Source organism: Mauremys mutica, chromosome 7, assembly GCF_020497125.1.
Source record: "Mauremys mutica isolate MM-2020 ecotype Southern chromosome 7, ASM2049712v1, whole genome shotgun sequence".
In the NCBI taxonomy this organism is placed as follows: domain Eukaryota; kingdom Metazoa; phylum Chordata; order Testudines; family Geoemydidae; genus Mauremys; species Mauremys mutica.
In genome coordinates, this window is record NC_059078.1 from 14,866,544 (window position 1) to 14,879,761 (window position 13,218).

Genomic DNA, 13,218 nt, shown 5'->3' on the forward strand with positions numbered 1-13,218 from the left:
AATCACAAAAAGGGATAGAGGAAACACCAGGATCATCTCTAGATATTTTTGGAACATTCCCAGGCCCCATTGCAATTCAAGTCTGCAAAAACATCCAAAAGTAGGGTGACCAGATGTCCTATTTTTACAGGGAAAGTCCCATTTTTGGGGATTTTTTCTTACAGAGGCGCCTATTACCCCCTACTCCCCGTCCCACTTTTTTCCACAGTTGCTATCTGGTAACCCTACCAAAAAAGGTACTTTCAAGGTCACAGGCCTCAACAGCCTATTAAAAGCCACAGATGTTATCCTATTTAAACCAGATGTCAACAGGTTTTTCAATGTCTTTGTTTGTGAAATCTGTCTCTTTCTCTTGCAGAACAAAAGCTTAATAGAAGCTACACTGGACTGAAAAAAAAAATCACATGAGCTTTAGATATTTGGATCATGGAGCAGTGGGGCTATATAATACTAAGAAAGGGCAGAGATATTTGAAAGTTCATTTTCAATAACACATAGAATATAAATTCAGTAGCTATGTTAATGGTGTTTAGGGTACCTACACATCCCATCTGGTGATCATTGTCACAATAGTTAATGGCTCTGTATACTAGAGGGATCCTTATTCTGAGCATCAATGAAACAATAAACCATAACAGCTCCTTTAGAGCTGTGGCAATGTTTACTCGAGGAGTTTCAGTCTGCAGATTATGTCATGGGAGATGCCATTATGTTCTATCATGTCAATAAGAGTTGGCATATTTCAAAAATAATATGCTTAGAATCATCTTGCTCTACTTAATATGCAGAGTAAGCATGAATACTGAATTTTTTAAATCGAAGAGTAGTTAACACACCTGCATAGTCACACTGAGCTTAAAAAAAAAAAAAGCAGCATCAGCATTTCAATTTCTTCTTGGTTTAAATATTCAACGGTACTTATTCACATTACATTACGGAGTAGCAGCTTCAAAATTACCTCTTTTAAATGAGTCACTGGGTGACTACATGAACTTACTTGGGGTGGGGGAGAAGGGAGAACATCCAAATAAAATTCTGTTTTAAATTAATATTCACAGATTCTAAATCCGGATGGGACCATTTGTCAGACCTCCAGCATAATATCAACCATAGAACTTCTCCCAATTAATTCCTAGAGCATATTTATATTTAGACTCAGAGGGATAGCCGTGTTAGTCTGGATCTGTAAAAGCAGCAAAGAATCCTGTGGCACCTTATAGACTAACAGACATTTTGCAGCATGAGCTTTCGTGGGTGAATACCCACTTCTTCAGATGCAAGTGGTGGAAATTTCCAGGGGCAGGTTTATATATGCAAGCAAGAAGCAAGCTAGAGATCACAGGACCTAACCAGATCAGCCACACCATCACCGGTTCATTCACCTGCACGTCCACCAATGTAATATATGCCATCATATGCCAGCAATGCCCCTCTGCTATGTACATCGGCCAAACTGGACAGTCTCTAAGGAAAAGGATAAATGGACACAAATCAGATATCAGGAATGGCAATATACAAAAACCTGTAGGAGAACACTTCAACCTCCCTGGCCACACAATAGCAGATCTTAAGGTGGCCGTCCTGCAGCAAAAAAACTTCAGGACCAGACTTCAAAGAGAAACTGCTGAGCTCCAGTTCATCTGCAAATTTGACACCATCAGCTCAGGATTAAACAAAGACTATGAATGGCTTGCCAACTACAGAACCAGTTTCTCCTCTCTTGGTTTTCACTCAACTGCTAGAACAGGGCCTCATCCTCCCTGATTGAACTAACCTCGTTATCTCTAGCTTGCTTCTTGCTTGCATATATAAATCTGCCCCTGGAAATTTCCACCACTTGCATCTGAAGAAGTGGGTATTCACCCACGAAAGCTCATGCTGCAAAACGTCTGTTAGTCTATAAGGTGCCACAGGATTCTTTGCTGCTTGTATTTAGAAGTGATCAGTGGAGAATCCGCCATCCTGGGTAAATTGCTCCAGTGATTAATTACTCTCACCATTAAGAATTTACACTTATATCCAGTCTGAATTTGTCTAGCTTCAGCCAGACCTTTTTCCACTATACTTAGGAGCCCATGATTAAATATCCCCCCCACACACCATGTAGATACTGCTAGACTAATCATCCCTTAACCTTCTCTTCGGTATGCAAAACAGATTGAGCTCCTGGAGTCTCACAAAAAACCATGTTTTCTAATCTTTTAATCATTCTCATGGCTCTTCTCTGAACTCTCTCCAATTTATCAATATCCTTCTTGAACTGCGGGCACCAGAACTGGACACAGTATTCCAGCAGCAGTCTCACCATTGCCAAATACAGAGGTAAAATAGCCTCTACTAAGACTCAAGATTTCCCTGTGTATGCATCCCAGGATCCCATTAGTTCTTTAGGCCACAGCATCAGACTGGGAGCTCATGTTTAGCTGATTATCCATCATGACTCCAAATATTTTTGAGAGACAGTCACTTCTCAGGACAGAGTCCCCCATCCTGCAAATATGGTCTTACATTTAGACATATTAAAATGCATATTTGCTTGCATCCAGTTTACCAAGAGATCCAGATAGCTCTGACTCAGTGAGCTGTTCTCTTTGTTATTTACCACTTCACCAGTGTTTGTGTCATCGGCAAACTATCAGTGATTTAATATTTTCTACCAGCCCTGGCCGTGCCATTGTATTGCTGGACATATTACCCTTACGATGTTAAATCACAGGAGGAACCATACATCCCCAAAATGATAGATTACTGTAGACTCTAGTACACATGTTTAAACAATTACTGTTTGAAAATTGCTCAGAGACGTAATGTGCTTTTTAAATGTTGCAGGCTTTCCCATCCTCCCCCATAACTATTAGTTACATAACTATTTGTTATGACTTGAGAGGTTTTGATTAGCAATTGAATCAATCCTGAATTTCTATGAATGAATCCTTCAGTCAAGTATTAGCTAAAGAGTTTAGATAAATAATCTTTTGCCTATAGTGGATCACAAACTGTTTGCTTCAAGTATTTGTGGTCATTGGTCATTTAAGTTGTGTGGTCTTTTTTCTACTTCTAACTGGGATAAAAAAAAAATTTTAAAGAATAAGGACAACACTAAAAAGTTTGGATAAATCATTCATTCCAAAACTTGTTAAAATTTGCAGATTTACAATTATTTTCCATAGATATTCAGCAGTTGTCCAGATCCTCAAATAACAAATAATACAATGCTGCTATGTCACAGTAAAACAGAGCTGGAGGCAGATTCTCACCTAACGTAGATAGTCATAGCTCCATTGACTCAATGGAGCTGTGATAACTAACACCAGTGAGGATGTGTTCCTTGGTGCTTTTAGTCAGGAAAATAGTCACAAATGAATTGACTAGGCCACCAGCTCTATTTGAAAATGTTGTAATACTTTCGCCTCATTTCAGGTGTTGGGTTAGTGTGCAGGTGCTAGGTAGTGTTGGTGGCCTGAATACACAGGAGGTAGATATAGACATAAATCTATGACTGTGAAATTCCCAAAGACAAAAAAATGGAAAAATATCTATATATTTTACAATGTATTACATGAACTACCTCTGAAAATTTGGATCCGTAAGTGACTAGTGATTTTTAGGTGCCTACCTTAAAGTAGTCCATTTTTCAGAAAGTACTGAGCGCCCACCATCTCTAAAAATTAGTCCCCTTTGAGGGGTCTCAAGTTGCACCCCCAGAAACTGATGCACTCAAAATCTCTAGTCATTTTTAAGAGAATGTATCCCATGGTACATTAGATTCACAGATTTTAAGACAGAAGACACCATTCAATGGATCATCTGATCTGACCTCCTGTCTATCATAGAGCATTTCACCCAATTACCCCTCTTTTGAGTCCAATAACTTGCATTTCACTTAAGCAGATCTTCCTGAAAGAAATCCAGTCTTGATCTGAAGACTTCAAGGAGATTAAGAATTTACCACTACCCTTGATAATATGTCCCAATGGTTAACTACCCTCCCTGTTAAAACTTTGTACCTTAAGCCTGGTCTACACTATGCTTTTAAACCGGTTTTAGGAGCATTAAACCGATTTAACACCACACCCGTCCACACTAAGAGACCCTTTATATCGGTATAAAGGGCTCTTTAAACCGGTTTCTGTACTCCTCCCTAACGAGAGGAGTAGCGCTAATATCGGTATTACCATATCGGATTAGGATTAGTGTGGCCGCAGATCGACGGTATTGGCCTCCGGGCGGTATCCCACAGTGCACCACTGACCGCTCTGGACAGCAATCTGAACTCGGATGCAGTGGCCAGGTAGACAGGAAAAGCCCCGCGAACTTTTGAATATTTCCTGTTTGCCCAGCGTGGAGCTCCGATCAGCATGGGTGGCGATGCAGTTAAAAATCAAAATAAAGAAAGAGCTCCCACATGGACCATGCGGATGTGATCGCTGTAAGGGCAGGCAAATCTGTTCTATCAGCGCTCCGTTACAGAAGACAAATTAAAAAACATTTTTTAAAAATCTCCAGACAGACGCCATAGCAGGGACTCAGCGCACTGCTGCGTGACAAGCGTAACGGAAAGCCAAGGAATCAAATGGACGCTCATGGACTGGAGGACTTAAGCTATCCCACAGTTCCTGCAGTCTCTCTGAAAAGTATTTGCATTCTTGGCTGAGCTCCAAATGCTTCTAGGGTCAAACACAGTGTCCACGGTAGGTCAGGGCATAGCTCAGCAATTTACGCAACCCCCCACCCACCCCCAGAAGTGAAAGGGAAAACAATCCTCTCTTGACTCTTTTACATGTCATCCTATCTTTACTGAATGCTGCAGATAGACGCGATGCTGCAGCACTCAACACCAACATCCTTGCTCCCCCCTGCCATGGGTGGCTGATGGTGCAAAACGACTGGTACCCGTCCTCATCATCAGCCTATTGGCACATGGGGCAGTGCAAAAGGGCTGGTAACCATGCTGACTAGCATCCGTCAGGTCGATCAAGGGCGCCTGGCAGGGGTGAGCTGCAGCGGGTTCGCGCGAACCCGTTGTTAAATTTAGCAGCCATTTTAGAACCGGTTGTTAAGGGCTGCTAAATTTAACAAAAGTTCCCGCCCACTCCTCTCCTGCTCCGCCCCCTTCTCCTCCCCCTCCCCTGCTTCCCGTGAATCAGATGTTCGCGGGAAGCCTGAACAAGCAGCATGGAGGCAGCCAGCAGGTAAGCTGGGGCGCGGAGGGGGAGGGGAGGTGCAGCTGGCTCAGCAGCTCCCGGTCCCAGACCGCGGCTCCCTCCAGCCCAGCGCCGGCCCGGGGAGTCGGGCCCCGCGGCTGCTGCCGAGCAGCCGGGCCCCGGTGCCTCGGCCCGGCCCGGGGAGTCGGGCCGAGCGGCCGGGCCCCGGTGCCTCGGCCCGGCCCGGGAGTCGGGCCGAGCGGCCGGGCCCCGGTGCCTCGGCCCGGGGAGTCGGGCCGAGCGGCCGGGCCCCGGTGCCTCGGCCCGGCCCGGGGAGTCGGGCCGAGCGGCCGGGCCCCGGTGCCTCGGCCCGGCCCGGGAGTCGGGCCGAGCGGCCGGGCCCCGGTGCCTCGGCCCGGCCCGGGGAGTCGGGCCGAGCGGCTCGGCGAGTCGGGCCCCGGTGCGTCGGCCCGGCGCGGGGAGTCGGTCGGGCCCCGGTGCGTCGGCCCGGCGCGGGGAGTCGGTCGGGCCCCGGTGCGTCGGCCCGGCGCGGGGAGTCGGCCGGGCCCCGGTGCGTCGGCCCGGCGCGGGGAGTCGGCCGGGCCCCGGTGCGTCGGCCCGGCGCGGGGAGTCGGGCCCCGGTGCCGGTCGTGGTCCTGGCAGAGTGGACCCGGTCCCCAGGCAGTGTGGTAAGGGGGCAGGGAGGGGGTGTGTTGTGGGGGGGTGGATAGGGGTCAGGGCAGTCAGAGGGCAGGGAACAGGGGGATTGAATGGGGGCAAGGGTCCCGGGGAGCAGTCAGGAAAGAGCAGGGTTGGATGAGGTGGTGGGGGCACTCAGGGACAGAGAGAAGGGGTAGTTGTATGGGGTAGGGGTTCTGGGGGGCCATTGAGAATGAGAGGAGGGGTTGGGTGGGGCGGCAAGGGGCAGTCAGGGGACAGAGAAGGGGGGGATGGGTCAGGGGTCTCGGAGTGTGTGTGTTAAGGAACATGAGGGGTTGGATGGGGCACGACCCCCCCCACGGAGGTGGGGGGGAAGGAGGGAACCCGTTGTTAAAAATTTGGCAGCTCATCACTGGCGCCTGGCCCTAATTTTTCCTGGTAGATGGTACAGTATGGCTGATAACCATCATCATCATCATCATAGAAACAGGGGGCTGAGCTCCCTCAGCCCCCACCCTTCATGTGTAAAAAAAAGATTCAATTGCCCCTGGACTAGCAGAGGGATGCTGGGCTCCTCTCCTCCACACTCCCTACTGTCCTGTCTGGACTATCATAGCAGCTGGAGGCTGCCTTCCACTCATTTCTCACTAACAAGTCAGTGTGTCTTATTCCTGCATTCTTTATTACCTCATCACACAAGTGGGGGGACAATGCTACGGTAGCCCAGGAAGGCTGGGGGAAGAACGGAATCAACAGGTGGGGTTGTTGCAGGAGCATCTCCTGTGAATAGCATACAGCTCATAATTTCTGCAGGATCTGACACAGAGGAGCTGTGCTCTCTGGTTCTATGATACAGTGGTTCTCTAGTACACTTGCCCATATTCTAGGCAGGACTGATTCTATTTTTAGATACCAAAAAGGAGGGATTGACTCATGGAGTCATTCCCAATTTTGGCTTTTGCGCCCCTAGCTGATCTTAGCCAGGGGCACTTATGACAGCAGCAAATGGTGCAAAAGGACTGGTAACCATGATCATCTTATTACCAATTTATGGTATGGTAGATGGTACAGTATGGCTGGTAACCATCTCTGCTGTCATGCAAAAGCAAAAGCATGCTGCTGTGTAGCGCTGCTGAATCGCCTCTGTGAGAGGCATCTAGTACACATACGGTGACAGTCACAAAAGGCAAAACAGGCTCCATGATTGCCTGTCTGCCGTAGCTTTCCCAGAGGAAGGAGTGACTGACGACATTTACCCAGAACCACCCGCGACAATGATTTTTGCCCCATCAGGCACTGGGATCTCAACCCGGAAATTCCAAGGGGCGGGGTAGGCTGCGGGAACTATGGGATAGCTACGGAATAGCTACCCACAGTGCAACGCTCCAGAAATCGACGCTAGCCTCGGACCGTGGACGCACACCACCGATTTAGTGTGTTTAGTGTGGCTGTGCGCACTCGATTTTATACAATCTGTTTTGCTAAACCGGTTTATGTAAATTCGGAATAATCCTGTAGTGTAGACGTACCCTTAGTTCTCTTTTGAATTTGTCTAGCTTTAACTTCCACCATAGAAGAGTTCTTTAGTACACAGTATTTTCTCCCCTTAAAAAGGTACCTATACACTGTAATCAAGTCACCTCTGAGTTTTTTTGATACGCTGAATAGATTGATCTCCTTCAGTCTGTTCCCAAAAGGCATTTTCTCTCACTTGTGAATCATTTTTGTGATTCTTTTCTATACCCTCTCCCATTTTTCAACCTCCTTTATCAAATATGAACACCAGAAGTGGATGCAGTATTCTAGCATCTGCCTCACCAACACCATATAGAAAAGTACAATCATCTCCTTACTTCTGCTCACTACTCCCCTGTTTCGATCCTGAAGGTTTGCATTAGCTCTTCTTGCCACAGCCTTTCACTGGGAACTCGTATTGAGTTATTGGTCTGCTATGACCCTTAGATCTTTTTGACAGCCAGTGCTTTCCAGACTACAGTGCTCCATTCTGTTGGTATGGCCTGCGTTCCTTGGTGCTCGATGTTGTACTCTGCATTTGGCTGTATTAAAATGCATTTTGTTGAATCGGCCCAGTTTACCAAGCAATCCAGATTGCTCTGGATAACGGCCCTGTCCTCATCATAATTAACCACTCTGCCAACCTTTGTGTCATCTCTAAAATGTATCAGCAGTGAATTTGTATTTCCCTCTAGGTCATTGATGAAAGATGTTAAAAAGCATTGGGCCTAGTACCAATCTCTACAGAACCCAACTAGAAACACTCCAATTTAATGATGATTCTCCAGGGACGTATACTTTTTGAGATCTGGCAGTTAGCCAGTCCTTAATCCATTTAGTGTGTATTTTATTAGTATCGCACAGTGCCAATTTTAAAAATCAAGTTTAGCAACGTGTTAGGTGATTTTGTTCTTTATTTTAAGGTTCCTTCTTACTAAATTGTATACAAAAATCACCTTTTGTATATGGCAACATTTATCTCTGCATTAAGATGTTGGCTTCCATAAGAATATTAGAAAAAAAATAAAGTATTCCCCCCCCGCATCAATTCAGAATTCCTTATGGTATAAAAGGTCCTTTGCTACTCTAATCAATACACATAAAGAGGAATAAAGAGTTGTTTGTTATTTCTATTGTCATTTGACCTAAATGCTGAGTCTTAGTCATCACTTAATTATTTCTGTGGTCTCGAAAGATAAGTGGTGACTGATTTTTTTATTTATTTTTTTTAAATAAAAAATTTCCAGAAGGCAGTTAGCAGTGGGTCTGGCTAGGTAATGCATATGCAAACATACTTATAAAGGATCAGCAGGGAGAACTAGAGCAACAGGTTTCCATGATGGAAAATAAATGCAAAAGTAGCATGGAACAAAAAAATAAAACTAAAATAAAGACAGCCTAGCATAAAGGGTAATTAAGGGCATTTTGACTGCCAGGAGTGGAGCAGCAGCTATGCTGAATGCTCCTTCAAGCCAGCAGACACTCTAGTGTGACCACCATGCTTTTGGGATTCTGCCATAACTCATAAGCATGGGCAGGAAACAAGAAGAGGAGTCCAGAAGATAGCAGCTCTTCATGGTATGTTCTCCTCTGAAGATAGCAAACCTTACAATACAGTACAGATAATTACTGCAATCCCTAGTTGCTTTAACAAATAATGGAGGGAACCTGGCAGGATGTTGGCCAGAGCCAGCATAATAAGGCTAAAAACTATGCCCCTTTTGCTGCAGGCAGCCTGGAGCATAGTGTAGATCAGGAGTAGGCAACCTATGGCACACGTGCCGAAGGCTGATTTTCAGTGGCACTCACACTGCCTGGGTCCTGGCCACCGGTCTGGGAGGGCTCTGCATTTTAATTTAATTTTAAATGAAGCTTCTTAAAACATTTTAAAAACCTTATTTATTTACATTCAACAATATTTTAGTTATATATTATAGACATAGAAAGAGACCGTCTAAAAACATTAAAATGTGTTACTGACACACAAAACCTTAAATTAGAGTGACTAAATGAAGACTTGGCACACCACTTCTGAAAAGGTTGCCAATCCCTGGTGTAGATGGATCAAGTTCCACAAAAAACTGGTCCAGTGCCAGTCCCTGCCTTCCTTCCACCACAGTGGTGACCCCCCACCCCGCTCCAGCTTTTGCGCTCTGCTCTCTAGTGAGGGACAATGGGGTAGAGTGAAGGAGCCCAGGAATCACAGATGTGTTCCAGCCTTCTCATCTACGCAGGATGCCCCACCCCCCAACACCTCACATCTGTTACCAATGACACTGATCATTAAAACCAAAATTTAAAATCCAGTTGATTTGTCACCATTTGTGGTGTCTGAAATGCAAAATAAAAAGTGAAACCTAGATCAGTCATTTTCTCTTTTGGGGTCTAATCAGTTTCGCTATCTGATTCTGAAGAACTAGCCCATGCACTAACACTGGCTATTTTGTTCAGGCATATTACAGTGATAAGCAGGTATAAGAACCTATATGGAATAGAATTGTTTAGATTTCCAAAGCCACAAGGGAAAAGTCCAGGGGGAAAAACCCCCACCCTTTTCCTTCTCCCTCTCTCGTCTCATGAAAACCTCTCTCTTCATATTAGATTTTACAAACTATTTCCACCTCTCCTCTTCCCCCTCAAAAAGAGGCCCACTATATTTTGGGTCTGAATGCCTTGACACTATTCCTTTAACACTGTCCGTGCAGTTCAGGCAACCAGACTTCAAATCCTGGCCATAGCCACAAGTTCAAATGTGTTTCATAATCACTATCTTGTCTGTATTTCTTCACACGTCATAAAGGCACCATAACATATGGCCTGATTTGGGACTCCCTTGAGGAGATACAGTGACTGGAATACCCAGGACTTTTACTTGGAGGCCAGGACTAAAATGTCTTGGCAAAACTGCAAGGGCTGGTTGGAGAGCATCTGCCCACATTGTGCCTGGCTCTAGTCAACACTATCAATCCCTTCACTGTCGTGAACGGGTAAATTCATTTCACATCTCTTAAAAATAAAAAGAGCCAGACTGTGATCTAAGTTTCGCTGAGAAACTCTGGATTGTCCTCAGCGTAAAGCAGTTCAGCTACTCTACATTTACACTACTGTGAGATCAGATGAGATTCTGGCCCACAATGAGGAGGGAGAAAAACATAGGAAGGAGAGTTTAAAAATAAGTAGCAGTCTTCAGTAGGGTAGTATGGTAAAAATGAAGCCAAGACATTCAAACTATATCAGAAACAACAACAAAAAAAACCCATAAAAGAATACAATGTAAAACAATAGGAAGCAGAGCGGGAGGCTTGACCTGACATAATACAGATTGAATGAGAGCAATATCACAAAATGCAGATAGAGACAGCCATAATGACGAGTAACTTCCATTCAAGAGAATGGACACATATTTGAAGAAGAAATATTTTCCATGCAAAATCTTGTCACTTTCTTTCCACGAAAGGACTTTTGACTTAAGAAAGAAAGAAAAAAAAGAAAGGAAATCCATGTCTCAGGAACCAAAGCAGATGTCTATAGCAGAAATAATGTCAGCAGCACAGCCGGTCCCCCAAACAGACTGGCAGACTATAAAACGTACCAGTAAGTTACCAGCTCTCCAAGCAGACCTCAGTGAAAGACAATGGAAGTGCTACAGATGAGGTGAACATATGGAAGGACAAAGCCAATCAGGGATCAAAATATGTACCTCCAGCAAAGAGAATCTTAGCCAGAATGGACTTTGCCAGTTCGTTTTTCTGTAATTAGGTGAAATGAGCATTTAACCCTTAGTGAGCAGTCTTCACCGTTTTCACTTACGGCCCCCCTAACTGATCATAATAAATCGTGTCTGTGTGGAAAATGATTACAGAAAGAGAGATAAATAAAAGTCCAAATGTACTGTAAGAGACCTATAGATGAAGCAGTCTAGCAGATATACAAAGGTAGCTCCACCCAGTGTTTTTTTGTTTTGTTTTGTTTTAAAAAGCACATCACAATTGGTGGCAGAGAAGTTGCAAATAGAACCAATCTCTCCCTGTGTCAGAGACTGGGACATGGATGGTTGTGTCTAGTGGTCACAGCATAAGTCAGTAGCCAGTGGTGCGGGAACTCTTGGAATAGTGGGGGTGCTGAAAGCCAGCCCCTTCACCCCTGTCCGCCCGACCCCGGCAGCTGGGACACAGGGGCCTAGGGTGCGGGCAGCGGAGCCCCGGCTAAAACCTGGGGGTGCAGCAGCACTCCCCACACCCCAGTTCCCACACCTATGTCAGTCGTCAGAAATCAGAGCCAAGGGTCAGAACCAGAGCCAGAGGCGAGATGGCAGGAACTGAAGCCAAGAGCCAGGACTGGTTGCCCTGAGTGAGGCAAGGCTGGGTCCGAGGCAGGAGCTGTTCCAGCCACGGAGGAATGCTTTGAGCAGCTGCTAGACTGCGGCTGCTGGGCTTAAAAGGCAGTCTGCTGATTCTTCTAACTCTCAGGCAGCCTACTACAGGCCAGCTGCATTCATTGGGTAGCCTGGAGACTGCCGCTGCTTCAGGCCCGGATTCCTGACACTCTCTACAAATGGATGGAGTCACTGTTTGTTGGACATCAGTAAACATCTCACATGGAGAGTCACATATAGGGACTAAAGAAGCTTTATGAAGAGATACAACAGCCTCTGTTTGGTGCACTTCATGCAGAGTAGTCACAATGGACTTTGCGATGATCCTTGGTGATTTCACCCTCAGTTCTGATGACTCCTGTAGACCCCAGGGCCTTTTAGGGTAAGTCCAGGGTTAATAGAACTCGTTACCACTGGGTTTAAGCTAGGGCTTGAGCATTTACACATTTGTAGCCCACGGTTAGGAATTGCTGAACCCTGGCTCCCAATCTGGACTCTAGGGATATGTCTACACTGTGGATTAGACAGCCACATCTGGCCTGTGCCAGCAGACTTGAGCTTATGGGTCTCGGGCTGCAGGACTCTAATTGCAGTGTAGACGTCCAGGCTTGGGCTGCAGCCCACTCTCTGGGACCCTCCCACCTCCAAACCCCGGGTTAGTGCTATTTGTGTGTAGACGGAAGGGGGGTTAGTCTTGACCCAGAGTTTGAACTCTGGGCTTACACTGCAATGTAGACATACCCTTACTTCCTATCAGAGTAACGTCCTTCTTTAACTTGATTTTGTGGATCAAATTCCCCCCATTCACCATCAGTGCTTCCATTAAATCAGTGACAACACAACTCCCTATCATGGAAGCAGAATCGGACCCATGTATTAATTCCTGCCACATGCTTTGCAAAGTAGCTACATGTTCCCCTCCCCACTCCATTTCGCAGTAAGGGAATCTGAGGAACAGCAAGATTAAGAGACTGTCCAAGGTCACAGAGCAAGTCAATCTCAGAACTGAGAAGAGAACCAAGAACTCCAAGGCCCAGATCTGTGCTCTAACCACTAGATAACACTATCCATGCTGACGTTTGAAGTATTATTGCTAATATCAGGAACATAGTCACTGGTTTTTAAAATCACCCTAAATGTTTTGTGCTAATTAACAAGTGGTTGTTTCATGAGTATTTGCACACTCAAAAGAGAGCATCTCCACATAGATCCAAAAGCCTGGAAAACTGAGGTCTATATATGGTTATGTTAATATGATGCAAAGGACTGTGTATATAATGGTGTCTGTCTTTTTTTCAGGACCCTGGAAGTCACATAGAACTCTGCAACCAAAGTTAATTTGTGATCACTGTAATAATCAAATTTAGTTTGTCAGTACCGCATGCCGAAAGACCTTTGGGGATTTTAACAAATAAGATTGGAGGCCCTAATAAGTGACTAGAACAGGGCACAAAAACACACCCTAAACTGCCACACTGTTCATAACCAAGGGATCCCAGATGCCACCAGTGAGGGGCCTCCATT